This window comes from Phacochoerus africanus, chromosome X (genome assembly GCF_016906955.1).
Source record: "Phacochoerus africanus isolate WHEZ1 chromosome X, ROS_Pafr_v1, whole genome shotgun sequence".
NCBI classification, from domain to species: Eukaryota; Metazoa; Chordata; class Mammalia; order Artiodactyla; family Suidae; genus Phacochoerus; species Phacochoerus africanus.
In genome coordinates this window covers 92,442,308-92,459,643 of record NC_062560.1, presented here as the reverse complement: position 1 = coordinate 92,459,643, position 17,336 = coordinate 92,442,308, and the positions used below count along the sequence as shown (strand labels likewise).

The following is a 17,336-nucleotide window of genomic DNA, read 5'->3' as shown; positions in this document are numbered from 1 at the left end:
GGAGGGGGAAGGAGTGGGATGGACTGGGAGTTGGGGGTTAGTAGATGCAAACTATTGCATTTGGAGTGGATAAACAATGAGACCCTGCTGTATAGCACAGGGAACTATATCTAATTACTTGTGATGGAACATGATGCTGGATAATATAAGGAAAAGAATGTATATATGTCCTACACACACACACACACACACACACACACACACACACACACACACACACACATGACTGGGTCACTTTGCTGTACAGCAGAAATTGACAGCATGTTGTAAATCAACCATAATCAAAAAATAAATGAAGATAGAATGAGAAAAAGAAAAAATCAAAAGAGGGTTTTTTTTGAAAATCCTAGTTAAGGAAAAAGAAAGAAAGCCAAATAAAACAATAAAAGCACAATTGAAAAAGAGATACATTAATTGACACAGGCAACAGCATGCTGGTAAACATTTAACAAACAGCTCTCAAGAAAAGCCACTATTTGTAGTGCTTGCTGATTTTCATGGTGTAAAAACTCCCACCAATGGTGGATTTTAAGCTACCAATGTGTAGTCACTAAACCCAGAAATGTGCACAACTGGCTACTCAACTCCAGCACACCACCAGAAGGATATAAAAGTAATCACAAGGGAATATTACATGCAACCTACAGCACACAGTTGAAAAAAAAATCTATTAAATACTACCTAATTTACCCGAGGAAAAGTAACAAAACCTAGAGAGACTGAGAGCTTTGGAAAGGTGATTGCAGATGTGAATTAAAAAAAAAACAACTCTAGGTTCAGATGGTTTCAGAACTGCGTCCCTTAAACTCTTTAGAGAACAGATCATTCCCAGGCTGTTTAAACTATTGCAGACCACAGAGAAAGACAAAAAGATCCCCAACTGCATTTAGTGAATCTAGTGTAACCACGATACCAGAAACCTAAAGAAAGATATCAGAAATAATGACTACAGATTGATTTCACTTCTGAGCATATACAGGAAAATTCTACATAAAACAGGAAATGTAATCCGAAGGGCAACAATAGAGGAAAACACTATAATCAAATGGGATTTATTCCAGAAATAAAAGGATGATTCAACATTAGAAAACGTATCAACACACAGGGTTTTATTAATACATTCTGAAAGGTTTTTAAGCAAAATTCAGCAGCCAATCCAAATAAGAACTCTACACAAAAGACAACTTTTAAATGTGACAAAAAACCCAAATAGCAAACATGATATTCAATGATGAAAATGCTCAAGTCCTTCCCAGAACATGAGTAAGACAAATATGTAGGATATCACCACTATTATTCGACGGTGTTTTTATTCTATTTATTTATTGTTTTGGCCACACGCACAGCACGCAGAAGTTCCTGGGCCAGGGATCCAACTGGCACCACAGCTGTAACCAGAGCCACAGCAGAGACAACATCGGACCCTTAACCCACTAAACCACGAGGGAACTCCTTAATGGTGTTTGTTTGTTTGTTTGTTTGTTTGTTTGTTTGTCTTTTTGCTATTTCTTTGGGCCGCCCCCGCGGCATATGGAGGTTCCCAGGCTAGGGGTTGAATCAGAGCTGTAGCCACTGGCCTACGCCAGAGCCACAGCAACGCGGGATCCAAGCCACGTCTGCAACCTACACCGAAGCTCATGGCAACGCCGGATCGTTAACCCACTGAGCAAGGGCAGGGACCGAACCCGAAACCTCATGGTTCCTAGTCGGATTTGTTAACCACTGCGCCACGACGGGAACTCCTTTAATGGTGTTTTTAATGCTTTAGCTGAGGCAAAAGAAAATGAGAAAATTAAATAATTGGTACAAATATTGGTGAAGAAAAGATTTAAGTACTTCAGATAAACCTCAGAGATTCTAGCTTTAAAAAAAATCTAAAAATATTAATTTGGTAAGACTGTCATATAAGAAAATATGTAAAATCTCTTGATTTCTCCATATGCTACTTTAAATGGAAACAGAAAATCAACCCACTCACAATAGGGACAAGACTATAAGATGCCTTGGAATAAATCTAACCAGAAAGGTACTGTACCTATTTGAAGACTACAGTAAAATATTAAAGAGAGGGTCCCAAAAATAAAACCTGAAAAAATGCAGAGATATACCATGATTCCGTTTGAGATGGTTTAATATAATTTCTTCCCAATGTAGCAATACAAGGATCATCACAATCCAAATTAAGCATATTTCATAACTGGATAAAATTGAGTTAACGTGAAGAACAAAATATCCAACAATAGCAAGAAAGTTATGACAAAGAAATACAAAATATTACCAAATATTAAAAGTTTCCATGAAGCCACTATGATCAAAATAGTAAGGTATTGGTATAAGGATAGAAAATTAAATCATTAGAAAGAGGTCCAAGTACATATGGAAACCCCAATATATGGCAATGGGGAAAGGGCTGTTGGGCGAATAAATGATCTTGGCATAGTAGTTATTTATCCAGAAGAAAACAAAACTGCGTATCCTAAAATAAATTTCAAAACCTCATATCCTAAAATAAATTCCATGTAGATTAAAAACTTAAAATACAAAAAAAGAAAACCACGGAAAATATGAAAAAGCGGTTTAAGGAGGAGAGACCTTCCTCCACAAACCAGAAAAAGCAAAAGACATGTAGGAAAATAAAGATAAATGACAAACCAGGCAAAAAAATCACAACACATGTGACAGATAAATGGTTAACATTACTAATAAAATAATACAATATTGGATATCTCCAATATTAATAACCTTTTATCTGTCATATATATATATATATATGTGTATATATATATATATGTCCATCTTTTTTGTCACCTAACCAACATTTTGATTCTTGTGGGGTTTTCATTCTCTTTTTTGGCCACACCTGTGGCATATGGAAGTTCCTGGGCCAGGGATCTAATGTGAGCTGGAGCTGCAACCTACACCACAGCTGCGGCAACATCAGATCCTTAACCCACTGCGCTGGGCCAGGGATCAAACCTGAGCCAATGCAGAGACAATGCCGCATCCTTAACCCACTGCACTACAGTGGGAGCTCCAATTCTCATGTTTTAATTATGACCTATATGTTGATCACACAAGCATAGACTGATTCCCCCTTTAAATTTGTGGTGTCCAGCTTCGGGCAGGTTCTCAATGTTTCCTACTAATCCTGTATTTGTAGGATTCTCTGAACAGCTCTCTCCACCTCTGCACAGTGGCTCATTCAAATCTCTATCATCCTCAAAGCTCCAAGCCCACCGCCTCCCTTCTCACTCATAGTAAAATCATACCAAATGATTTTACTTCCTCCTTCACAAAGAAATAGAACACATCCCAGAGAATTCCTTCGATTTCCCACAACAAGCCAGTACACAAACATACCTGCATCCTCAACCATTCTGCCCTCCTTCTCTAGCATGACAAAAAAGTGACATGTCTCTTCCTCTACACAGTTCATCCCTCTACTTGTGCTCTGCATTCCATCCTCTCCTGCCCTCCTGGGGTCCTCCGTCAGTCTTCCCTTCTCTCTTCATCATTCGGCCTCTCCCTGTCAACTGGTTCCTTCCCGATGGCATTTAAGTCTCTCCTATGGTCAAAAAGAAATCATCCATTTGCTTCTTCTGGAATACTCTCTTCCCTTGGCTTCCATGACATGAATTCTCCTCGTTTTCCTTCTGATCACTCCAACTCCTTGGCCTGGCCCTCAAATGCTAATATTCCAAGAATTCTATCACTCTCAGTCTTATGGGATTGCATCCATTTCTAAGGCCTCAATACCATCTATATGCTAGTGCCTGGCTTAACTTTTTTTTAAAAGAGCTTTATTGAGATATAATTTACATACCATAAAATTCATCTATTTTAAGTGGAGAATTCAAAAGATTTCTTCCAGTTTTACATAGATTATTAGATTTCTTCCACTATAGTTTTTTACAAGATACTAAATATAGTTCACTAGGCCATCCATAGGTCCTTGTTGCTTATCTATTTTATATATGGTAGTGTGTATATGTTAATCCCATACTCTTCATTTATCCCTCCCCCCCACTTTCTCCTTTGGTAATCATAAGTTTGTTTTCTATGTCTTTGAGTCTGTTTCTGTTTTGTATATAGATTCATTTGTATTATTTTTTAGATTCCACATGAAAGTGACATCGCATAACATTTGTCTTTCTCTGTCTGACATACTTCACTTAGTATGATATTCTCTAGGCCCATCCATGTTGCTGAAAAATGGTGATATTTCATTCTTTTTTATGGCTGAGTAATATTCCATTGTGTATATACCACACCTTCTTTATCCTTTCATCTGTCAATGGACACTTAGGTTGCTGCCATGTCTTGGATATTGTAAATAGTGCTGCTAAAGAATTCAATGATTGTTTAAATTAATTTACAGAATTGTGCAACAATTACCACAGTCCGATTTTAGAATAATTATGTTATCCCCAAAAGATTCCTATTTGCCTTACTTATCTCTCTCTCTATCCTAAATCTCTTTCCTGAAATTTAGACCCATATATCTAAGTGCTTATTGGAGATTTAAATTTGTATAACCACAGGCACCACAAAATGCTTCCAACTGTTTCCAAAAGTGAACTTATCCTCTTCCCCTCTCTTTTCAATTAAATCTGATTCTTCTCTAATATTCCCTAAATGAATGTGTGGCACCACTGGTCCCTCAGAAATCCTGGGCATTGTTCTTAACTTATCTTTCTCATCCCCCACATCCAATTGATCTTTAAATCCCATATATTTTACCTCCTAAATATAATTCAAATCTATCCCTTTCTGTCCTTCATTATTACTCCACTAGTCCTGTCCACTAGAATCTCTTCCTTAAATTAATCTATCCAAGAGTTCCTGTTGTGGCTCAGCAGTAATGAACTCGACTAGTATCCATGAGGATGCGGGTCCGATCGCTGGCCTCGCTCAGTGGGTTAAGGATCCATTGTTGCCGTGAGCTATGGTGTAGGCCGCAGATGTGGCTAGGATCTGGCATTGCTGTGGCTGTGGTGTAGGCCAGCAGCTACAACTTCAATTCGACCCCTTGCCTGGGAACTTTCATATGCCATGGGTGCAGCCCTAAAAATTAATTAATTAATTATTTTATCTATCCATCCATCCAACAAATTGGCATTGAATGCCTACTATGTAGGCACTGTGCTACAACAGTCACGTAACTGGTCCCTCTGTCTCTCACCTTGTATCTTCCCAATACAAAATGTGTTCTTAATCCAGCTGCCAGGCAGCATAATCTTAAAAACAAACAAACAAACAAAAAACCCCACACTGCTCCCATGCTTAAAATGGCTTTGTTCTAATTTTCACCTGGCTTCCCTCTGACCTTGGGATGAATTACAAAACTTTTTTTTTTTTTGAGAATACCAATAAAAGTTTAATAACATGTATACCTCCTATATGCAAGAGAGAGATTCAGGAAAACCGAGTAATGCCCTGAAATGGCCCAAGCCATCCCCTTAAATACCATCTTCATCCAAAAACGAAAGAAAGGAAGATCATGGTGGTTGTGCAGACACAAACTTCTTAACATGGCTTTTAAGGTTCTTTGTGATCAGGTCCCTCCTTGCCTCTCTACATCTCTCTTTTTTTTTTTTTTTTGGTCTTTTTGCTATTTCTTGGGCCGATCCCGCGGCATATGGAGGTTCCCAGGCTAGGGGTCGAATCGGAGCTGTAGCCACCGGCCTACGCCAGAGCCACAGCAACGTGGGATCCGAGCCGCGTCTGCGACCTACACCACAGCTCACGGCAATGCCGGACCCGTAACCCACTGAGCAAGGGCAGGGACCGAACCCGCAACCTCATGGTTCCTCGTCGGGTTCGTTAACCACTGCGCCACGACGGGAACTCCTCTCTACATCTCTTGTCTCATCACTCCCCTTGCATAAGTCACGTAGTTATCTGAGTTTTCGTATCTTTGGGATGATAATAATGCCTATCTCAGAAGCAGTTGAGAGGATTAAATGAGATAAGACATGCAAAGCACTTAGCACAATACCTGGCACATAGTGTCAATAAATGTTAGCTGTGATGAGAGTGATGATTATGTTAGCCTTCTTTGACCTCCCTCTCCTCTGAACACCTCTAGCCTATCACACGATTAAGGACGCAAACCTTTTATTTTGTATTGATTACCATTGCTTTATAATGTTGCTTCTTGTTTCCCCAACTAGACTATAATGTCCTTGAAGACTCGTACCTGCTCTAGTCTCCTGCGGTACTAAGCACAATGCTGAGTGAACAATGGATTTTAATAAATACCTTCCGATAAAGGTTTACAAAGGAAAAAGAGACAGATGTTTTACTCTCTAGAAGGGTAGTTACTTAAAAAAAAAAAGACCATAGAGTTCCCTGGTGGTTCAGCAGGTTAAGGATCCAGTGTTGTCACTGCTGTGGCTCAGGTCTGATCCCTGGCCCTGGGAACGTCCATAAGCTGTGGGTGTGGCCAAAAAAAGACCATAAATAATAAACACCAATAACCTGGGAGCACCATTTACTTTCACCTCCTGAGCTACTGATGTGTCTCTGTGGTAGCAGCTGTATGGCAGGCTAGCAGTAAGCATGGGACTTGGCAGTACTCACTGTAGGTCAGTTTGGGGGTTTTTCTCAAATGGTTTGCTGCCAAAATCCTGTTTTTGACAGAAATGGAGTGTGAAAGCATGAAGATGTTTAATTCTACTTCCTGGCATGCAGACAACATGCAATTTGTCTACTCATCTGTGAGATCCCATTCTTACTTCTTAAAAAAAAAATGTTCTCTTTGTGCTACCAAAATAATATATATTCTACTTCATTCGAAAGCCAATGGAATCCTCCTAAAATAGTTTGGATTTCTTGGCTGATGACTTAGTGGCAATCAGAATCCCAGAATAGCTCTAGGAGGCTAGAAGATTCAGAACTCTTCAAATGCTAGAACACGCCACAAATTTGGCAAGAATTTCAGTGTATATGCACTATATAGTAAACTGGTACCTTGTGATTGTTTTTCCCCTTCCTTTTCACATACTTTCTCACCATCTACCATGGCCTACCCCAGAGCCACAGCAACGTGGGATCCGAGCCGTGTCTGCGACCTATACCATAGCTCATAGCAACGCCGGATCGTTAACCCACTGAGCAAGGGCAGGGACCAAACCCGCAACCTCATGGTTCCTAGTCGGATTCGTTAACCACTGCGCCACGACGGGAACTCCTTCTGGCCTTTTCTAATCCTCTTCATGTTCTGTGCTTCCCCTCCACCTGAGATGTTTCTAAGAAGACATCTTTGTGCACTCATAAGCCTGCCCTTGTGTGCCAGCGGGCGACTGCCCATATATAGCTTGGGAGTGGAAAAGCTAAAGGCAGAACTATGTGGTTCAATGTGACATGGACTCCCATTGGTACAATGCAATCTTTTGGCTGAAGTTTTATTGGTTTAGAAATTATTCCATAGCCCATGATTGTCTTGTGCCTTTGATGTTACTAAGGAGAAGTTGGAACAGGTCTGGGCTATGGAGAAGAGGGGGGGAAAACTCCTCTGAACACAAGAGATGATGTTTCCAATCAAAAGAAACAAAAGGCACCCTTCTCCAGTTGTTTCCCAGTTCCTTCCCCTATATGGGGAAACATTCCAAGGGTTTGGAAAGAACCCTTTGAGGGAATTTAAAAACAACAACAGCAACAACAACAAAAAACAGGTCAAAGCAGTCCTCGAGACCCAATTTAAACACTGATTCTCTCACTAGACATATGTTCTTCTTTCCATATATATTCTTTTTACAATATGCCCCCTCCGCACACTCATACACGAGATGAACACTCAGCAAGCCACCTCTGAGACAGTGATGCATACATAGCATGAGCAAGAGCGCTGAGATGTATGCTCTATAAAGAGCTTATTACCACAAAGAAAGGCATTGCCCAGATACTGTTCCAGATACACACTGTGCCCTTCCCACATGGACACACGGTCACATAACACGCCAAGACTGAGATATAGAGACAGACGTCTGTCCTTAACCCAGACCATGGGCACAATAGCCAGCAACTTGCAAAGCCCTGCACATACAGCCACTGATGGATCTGGTTAGCTTTTCCCTTCACTTTTAGTGCAGCATAGTGGTTAAGAGCATGGATTCTCGAGTCCGGCTGGATGCTAACCCTCACTCTGCCAGTCACTCCCTCTGTGACACTGTACATATTATGCACTTGCCCTATGCCTCAGTTGCCCTCTCTGTAAAATGAGAATAATAATAGTACCTACCTCATTGCGTTATTGTGAAGATTAAATGAGCTAATGCATATCAAGCTCTTAGGAGTACTAAGAGTTCCTAGAACTGCTTGAATGGGGTAAACATGGATTCAAGATGTGCTTTAGGCGAGAGGAGAGGTAGTGGGAATGGGCTGGGATGTGGAATTCTCTTTCTGTCCTGTGGTAGTAAATAGCTGATTCCCTGGGTGCACCTGCACTTCTCAGTACTCATTCCATCAAGGGGCATGAGCCCACCACTAACAGTCACAACGTATCTGGACCACTACCTAACATCAGACACGAAAATTAACTCGAAATGGATTAAATGCTTGAACATAGGACCTAAAACCATAAAAACCCCAGAAGAAAACGCAGGCAGTAAGCACCCTGACATAGGTGCTTTTTCTGAATCTGACACCAAAAGCAAAAGCAAACAAGTGGATCTACCTCAAACTAAAAAGCTTATGCACAGCAAAGAAAACCATTAACAAAATTAAAAGGCAGTCTACAGGAGAAAATATTTGCAAATCATATATCTGATAAGGGGTAATATTCCAACTATATAGGGAACTCGTATAACTCAATAGCAAATAAATAAATAAATAAATAAATAAATAAATAAATAAATAAACAAACAATCCTATTTTAAAAAAGCAAAAGATGCGAATAGAGATGTTTCTAAAGAAGATAGACAGATGGCCAACAGGTACATCAAAAGATGCTCAACATCACTAATCATCAGGGAGATGCAAATGAAAACCACAAGAGATACCACCTCACACCTGTCAGAATGGCTCTCATTAAGAAGACAAGTAGGGAGTTCCCACTGTAGCTCAGTGGTAACGAATCCGACTAGTATCCACGAGGATGCGGTTTGATTCCTGGCCTTGCTTGCTCAGTGTGTTAAGTATCCAGCATTGCCATGAGCTGTAGTGTAGGTTCAGACGTGGCCAGGGTCCCCTGTTGCTGTGGCTGTGGTGTAGGCCAGCAGCTGCGGCTTCAATTTGACCCCTAGCCCAGGAACTTCCATGTGCTGCAGGTGCAGTCCTAAAAAAGCAAACAAGCAAAAAAAAAAAAAAAAAAACAAATCATGAGTGTTGATGAGAATGTGGAAAAAAAGGGAAACTGTGCACTTCTGGTGAGAATGTAAATTGGTACAATCACTATGGAAAACAGTATGGAGGTTCCTCAAAAAACTAAATATAGAATTACCATATGACCCAGCGATTCCACTTCTGGGTATTTACCTGAAGAAAAGGAAAATACTAATTCAAAAAGATACATGCCGAGTTCCCATCGTGGCTCAGTGGTAACACACCTGGCCAGTATCTGTGAGGACTCGGGTTTGACCCCCGGCCTTGCTCAGTGAGTTAAGGATCAGGCATTGCCATGAGCTGTAGTATAGGTCACAGACACGGCTCAGATCCCACGTTGCTGTGGCTGTGGTGTAGACTGGCAGCTGCAGCTCTGATTGACCTTTAGCCTGGGAACCTCCATATGCCACAGGTGCAGCCCTAAAGATAAAAAAAAAAAAAAAAGATACACGTACCAGCATGTCCACTGTAGCAGTATTTGTAATAGCCAAAACATGGAAACAACTTAAGTCCAATGAATGATTGGATAAAGAAGACGTGGTATATATACAATGAAATTCAGCCATAAAAGAGAATGAAAGCTTGCCATTTGTGACAACATGGATGGACCTCGAGGGCATTATGCTAAGTGAATTAAGTCCAACAGAGAAAGACAAATACTGTAGGATCTCTCTTATATGAGAATCTAAAAAAGAATTTTAATTTAAAAAATAAGCCTCATTGCCTGCCCACCTGCATCTCTCACAAGCGTCCTATCTTAATTAATCTACTTCTCGCCTATCAAAATAAATGAGCTCATAGACATAAGAACAAATTGGAGGTCGCCAGAGGCAGGGGGCTGGGGGGGCGGGTGGAGGGGGAGAGAAATGGATGAGCTGTTTCTATTTTTTTTTCTTTAAATAAATTGTGTTTTTTAAAATAACCATATATGGGAGTTCCCGTCGTAGCTCAGTGGTTAACAAATCTGATTAGGAACCATGGGGTTTTAGGTTCAATCCCTGGCCTCGCTCAGTGGGTTAGGGATCTGGCGCTGCCATGAGCTGTGGTGTAGGTCGCAGACACGACTCAGATTCCTCGTTGCTATGGCTCTGGCGTAGGCTGGCAGCTATAGCTCTGATTCGACCCCTAGCCTGGGAACCTCCATATGCCACGGGTGCGGCCCTAGAAAAGACAAAAAGACCAAAAATAACAATAATAAAATAAAATAAAATAAAATAAAATAAAATAACCATGTACATACTCTTTTTCTGAGGAAATCTATATATATTTGCAGTCATCATGGTATTACATTTATGAGCTATTCTACGTGTGATAACCTTAAGTACACTTTTGAGGGTAAAACTTTACTGCCAAACTCTTTCACAACAGTTCAGAAAACCTGTGTCACATGGACGCTGCTTCTACCTTGCAGCCCAGTCGTGCCCTTGGAGGACCCAGCAAGGCAGTCTGAGGAAGGACGTGCGGGTCCCACAGTAAACTGACTCTATGACTGGGGTCAGTACCGATACCTGGAGCTGCCCACTGTGTCTGCATCCCTTACTTGGGTCTCACGACACAAACATAATCTGAGCAATAAGTGCCTTAACAGTGGGTACTACGGCTTCCTTCTCTCTACCAACTCTGGCAGTGGTTCTCCCTCTGCTTCCTACCCCCGTCGAGAGCTCTTAGGACAAAGAGCTGCTCTGGGCTATCAAATATAGGACCATAAGAGGCTTACCATGGAGTCAGGAATGCCAAGCCCCCAAACAGATCATGTGTTCTTCTGGAGCTGTTTAATGAACGGAGAAAATCAGTGGGCATCCTAAGCCGGCTCCTTTCTATCTGAACACAGATGAATCTCTGGTAAGTAAACAAATAGTGTCTTCAGTTGGCTGCATAGTGCAGTGAAAAGGACATGGACTTTGGACTCTGAGAGATGCAGGACTGAGCCCGAGCTTTTACTCTATGTGTGACCTTGAGGAAGTCATCTAATTTCTCTCCCTCTCAGGTTCCTCAAGTGGAAAATGGGAATATCACCAACATTACCACAGGGCTGTCATAAACACTAAGATTAGAAACAAGAATGGGGGAGTTCCCATTGTGGTACTGTGGAAACGAATCCGACTAGGAACCATGAGGTTGCAGGTTCGATCCCTGGCCTCGCTCAGTGTGTTAAGGATCCCGTGTTGTCGTGAGCTGTGGTGTAGGTTGCAGATGTGGGTCGGATCTGATGTTGCTGTGGCTGTGGTGTAGGCCGGTGGCTACAGCTCCGATTAGACCCCCTAGCCTGGGAACCTCCATATGCCGAGGGTGTGGCCCTAAAAAGGACAAAAGACTCAAAAAAAAAAAAAAAAAAGAAAGAAAAGAAAAGAAACAAGAATGCCTGTAGCACAAAGCCCAGCACATAGGATTTAAATATGGGTCTCGGAGTTCCCGTCGTGGTGCAGCAGAAACTAATCCGACTAGGAACCATGAGGTTTCGAGCTCGATCCCTGGCCTTGCTCAGTGGGTTAAGGATCTGGCGTTGCCCTGAGCTGTGGTGTAGATCGCAGATGCAGCTCAAATGTGGCGTTGCTGTGGCAGTGGGGTAGGCCGGCAGCTATAGCTCCGATTAGACCTCTAGCCTGGGAACCTCCATATACCGAGGGTGCGGCCCTAAAAAGACGAAAGACCAAAAAAAAAAAATCAATAAATATGAGTCTTTCCCACTCCCAATGCCTGCTTACTGTATCACAATGCTGGACTCTTCCAGACAGAGACAGAAAGGGCATTTCAAGGGCTGCGTGCATGTCTTACCGTGGTGGGGGTTGTTTTTGTTTTAGGGTTTTTGGAGGTCTTTGTTTTGATTTATTTGCTTAAGTTTTTGCTTGCATCAATGGCGAGAGAGACTGGAAGTGAGGTGGAACTGGAAACATTTAAAGGAATAGGGTAGGTTTGATAGGGCTTTAACCTGAATTATTAGCACCCCAAGAGCATACTGGAAATGGGGAACTTGGGTGGATTGTGCAAAGAGTAGAGCAAGCATAAGGGTCCAAAATTAGGCAAGTGTTCTGGTCATTTAGTGAATAACCTGGAATTTGAATACTGAGAAATGGGAACTGGAGGAAGAAGGCAGCAGATGGGAAATGGGGCTATAAAATGAGCCTCACTGCACCAAAAAAAGCACAGAAACAGAACAAGACTGTATGCCTATAGGAACTGTTTTGACTATGAAACCATAGCCACACCAGAAACTTTTTTTTTTGTCTTTTTTTTTAGTTGGCTTTTTTTGGTCTTTTTTTTTTAGGATACACCAGAAACTTTTATGTTGTATGGATGTCAGGGAGGAGGAGGGGGAAAACACTGTTAACCCCAACTCATTTCATCCTTATAACCCCGTTGTGTGTCCGTACCCTCCAGAGGTTTCAAATGCAGCCTTTAATGTCCTCGAACATTTTCTTTCTCTGGAATATAGCAAGAATGATCACAAAGTATTTCTGAAAAAGAACTGAACACATTGGGTGTCGAAAAAATTATAAAGCATTTTCTTTTCTAGGATAAAAACCGGTTATGCCCACACCTCAGCGTGTCCAGTTGATTTAGGTTTTTCATCTGTGTTAAATATCAACTGCCATATACTTAATAGGATTGAATATAATACTCTGAATTAGTCATTTCAGTAGCATAAATGAATAGACTGTCTACGTCACTATACACTTACTTCCCATTGTTCAGTAAAACCATTCTCTCCACCTATAAGTCCTCATTGGTTTCAAAATAGCTATTTCATTCTCACAAAGTGCTGGTAGCCCCAGCCCTCCTCGGCAGCTTAATATTAAGTCTGCTCCTCTTGCTCTTCCATCTCCTGCAAAATACTCATTAAATAGCTTGGCTAATAAACATTTTACAATACCAAATAAATATTTTTTTAATTTTTTTAATTTTTATGGCCGCACCCACAGCACATGGAAGTTCCCAGGCTAGGGGTCGAATCCGAGCTACAGCAGCCGGCCTGTGACACAGCCACAGCAACTCGGAATCTGAGCCACGTCTTCGACCTACACCACAGCTCACGGCAACGCTGGATCCTCAACCCACCGAGTGAGGCCAGGGATCTAACCCGCATCCTCATGGATACTAGTCAGGTTCATTACCACTAAGCCACAATGGGAACTCCCCCAAATAAATACTGAATCACTATGTTGTACATCTGGAACTAACCTAGTGTTGTATGTCAATTACACTTCAATTAAAAAAAAAAACCCCCCAAACTCTCAGTTACGAAAACCACTAGAGATGAAAGCATCTGTCTCCCTCCCAAAACTTTTCTTTTGCCTTTGCTTAGGGGCAGTAATCAAGAGGAATTTGGGCAGGATAATTGGCAAGTTTACTTAAGTACCAATGTAAAGAATGCCTTAGATAGTCTTGCAGAAGGGCAATGAACTTTTCCATACTAAATAAAACATGTTTGATTCAGTAACTGAAAACCAGCAGCTTATTGAGCATAATACCCCCTTTCAGGGTACCACCTTTGCACGGTTATTGGTGGGTGATTAAATAGGGCCACATGGCTGAGATTTCCAACATTTTCAGTGCTGCAATTTCATTACCACTCCCCCTTCCCAAGGAACATTCTAGTTCATGTGTTAAATTTGAAATTGATTGGGAACCCCGGAGAAGGGCTGTCTTCTCCACCCTCAGAAATAACGATAATCTTCTAGAAGTCCCGAGGTCAGGGCTAGCGATCTCTGGCAAGGGTATGGTGCCCGCAAATACTACCAGTAGTACGAGTACTATTAATACTAACAACTGCTCCTACGATTACTCCTACTCCTGTCACCACCACTACCATTACTGCTACTGCTCCTACCATTGATTGAGCTTCGACTATCTGCCCGTTACAGCAGCAAGCATTTTACGTGCACTGCCCTTCCCTTCGAAATGTAAGTAGCCTGAGTTTCATACATGATGAAACGGAGGCTCAGAGAAGTGATTTTTGTCCAAGGTCACACAGCTAGCACACCCGACGCCAAAGCCACCACATCACACGGCATCTCAGAACCTACACACTTCTTTCTAGGAGAGGGGAGTTGTAGAAACGGAAGCTTGGAAGCTGTGCAGGGGGGCCTAGGATTGGAGAGGTGGCTGGAAGCCAAGGCAGGATGGGAAATGAAGCACGTGTGGTCAGAGTCAGGGGATCTAGTGAGTCCTGGAGTTAGTTACCCAGTCACACAATAAACAACTGGAGTATTGTACGAGTACGTCTGTGAGTCTGATTGTTTTGTACTTCAAAAGGATAATTACCACTCTATTTCTCTCCTTACTTTCATGATCAAACTTCTCACGGCATGCGTTTCCTTAAAACTACTTTCTCTTTGACCTCTCGCTCTTCTAGCCTCACCTTTCCACTGAACCTTTGTTCTCAAAGGTCACTAACGATATCTTCCTGTACAATGTGCTGTTCGAATGGATTCTTTCAAAACTTCCCTACCTTGAAGGCCTCTCTTCCTTTGCTATTTCGAGCCTCTGTTTTGTTCGTTTTCCTTCTCCCTTCTGCTCTTTCTGTTCCTCTTTTGCTTTCCTCCAGAATTCACACCCATATATCACTCCCCTTACTCATCATTACAAGCCATCCTCACAATGGGTGAATAATGAGAGCTAGCCAAATGACGTGTACCTTGGCCTTGCAAAGCAATATAATGGCGGTGGTTGGGGCACAGGTTCTGGAGCTCAAGTGCCTGGATTCCAATCCCCTCTCTGTTACCTACTAGCAGCCTGACCTTGGCAAATCACTTCCATCTCTCTGTATCTCAGTGTCTATCTGTAAAGCAAGAATAATAACAGTGTTTACCTCATAGAGCTGTTGTGAGGATGAAATGAGTTAATACCTATAAAACGTCACAGGAAATCTTCATTAAGTGTTACTTACTATCACAGTCCGTATAGAGGCAGTACCTAAAATGCTGGAAATGAGGAAGACAAACACCATATGATATCACTTATATCTGGAATCTACTATCTGGCACAAAGGAACCTTTCCACAAAAGAGAAACTCATGGACTTGGAGAAAGACTTGTGGTTGTCAAGAGGGAGGGGGAGGGAGTGGGATGGTCTGGGAGTCTGGGGTTAATAGATACAAACTATTGCCTTTGGAATGGGTAAGCAATGAGATCCTGCTATATAGCACTGGGAACTATGTCTAGTCACTTATGATGGAGCAGGATAATGTGAGAAAATAGAACGTATACATGTATGGGTAACTGGGTCACCATGCAGTACAGCAGAAAATTGACAGAAAACTGTAAACCAACTATAATGGAAAAAATAAAAATCATTAATGAAAACATAATAAAATGCTGGTTATTGCTACAAATGAATGAGTTCCTTCTGACATTTAATTTTTTAAACACACGCTGCCCCGCAGTTATCTCATAAGAAGCTCCATAGTCTTTCCATTTATTTTTGCAAAGTCCCTTTGTGGTTGTATTCAGAGTGACGAACAATTGGATGGGATGTGCCCTGGGTTTTCTTCTCATTCTCCACATTCTCCGTGGCTTTCAGTGCTCCTTAGATGACTCCCAAGTCTTTATCCCTTTCCCAGACCTCTCTCCTGACCTTCAGATCCAGCTAGCTGGCCACTAGGCATTTCCTCCTTGACCCTCTGACCCACAGCACAACAAATCTCCCATGTCCCAAAAGAACGCTGTCTGTATCTCCTAACCTAGTGAAAGGCAACACATTCATCCAGTTACCCAAGCCAGAACCCTATGGATCATCATCCTACTATTTATTTTCTCACCCCTCCACCCCTTGCATCTAACTGATCACCCCATAATATTGATTCCATCTCCTCCAAGTGTGTTTTGAATTTATCCCCCCTTCCCTAGCCCTACTGCTACTGCCTTAGGTTAGGCCTTCATCTCTCCACGTTATCAGTAAAAGCCACCTAACTGGTCTCTTCGCCTTCAGGTGTGACCCTTGACCCTTGTTCCATCCTGCACACTACAGCCAGAGCAATCCTGAAATGAAGACTTCATCCAGTCATTCGCCTGCTTTATATCCTTCCATGGGTCCCCAGGGGCTTCGGGATAAAGTCCGACACCGATCCCTGGCATATGAGGCCCTGGCTACTTCATACGCACCTCTTGCAATGATTCTCACATGTCACATTCTGGCTGAACCAAGCTTCTGGTGGTTCCCTGAACACCCCGAGGCTGTTTCCCCTTCTGTGTCCTCCCATGTGTTCCCCGTCTCTCTCTTTTCTCATTTTCTCTTGGCAGAATTCTACTCTTGGTTCAAGATAACTTGCTTTTTATTTCCATTCTGCAGTCTTTCCTAAGCCTCTGAGGCAATTAGGTGTTTCTTTCTCTGTGCTAGCTTGTCATCTTGCACTTACCTTCATTACAATAATTATATTTGTATTAGATTTGACATTTTACCTGTCAGGCAAGTTTCTTGAGGGCAGAGACCATTTCCTATTTATCTCGATATACCCAGTGTATAGCCAGGTACCATTTTGCTCATATGACCTGCTCACTGCCCCCTCTGTTAATACCTCTGCTCTCTGTCTCAGCACAGGGAGGAATTTATTTTTCCCCCTTTGATGTCTGGCTAAATTGAATTTTTCCATTAAATGCTCTCTGATTACACTTACTTCACTCTAATCACTCCTTCACTGTATCATGTCCTCAGGGCTTGCAGAAGAGTCCTCCAACGAGCATATTTGTGCTTTCATGATTTAGATTCTATTATATCTTCTAGCTCGACCACTCTAAATCATGTAAGGATCATCTGCTGAAATCATCCAGAGCAGTGGTTTTTTGTTTGTTTGTTTTTGGGTTTTTTTTTTTTTTTTTTTGCTTTTTAGGGCCATATCTTCAGCACATGTAAGTTCCCAGGCTAGGGGTCGAATCGGAGCTGCAGCTGCTGGCCTACATACACCACAGCCACAGCAACGCCAGATTTGAGCCACATCTGTGACCTACCCCACAGCTCATGGCAATGCCAGATCCTTAACTCACTGAGTGGGGCCAGGGATTGAACCCGTGTCCTCG

General features: G+C 42.0%; 1 protein-coding gene across 3 annotated transcripts in view; it reads right to left on the bottom strand.

Moving 5' to 3' along the window:
* MID2 (midline 2) overlaps positions 1–17,336 on the bottom strand; it is a 100,153-nt gene that overhangs the window by 46,741 nt on the left and 36,076 nt on the right. The window lies entirely within an intron of this gene.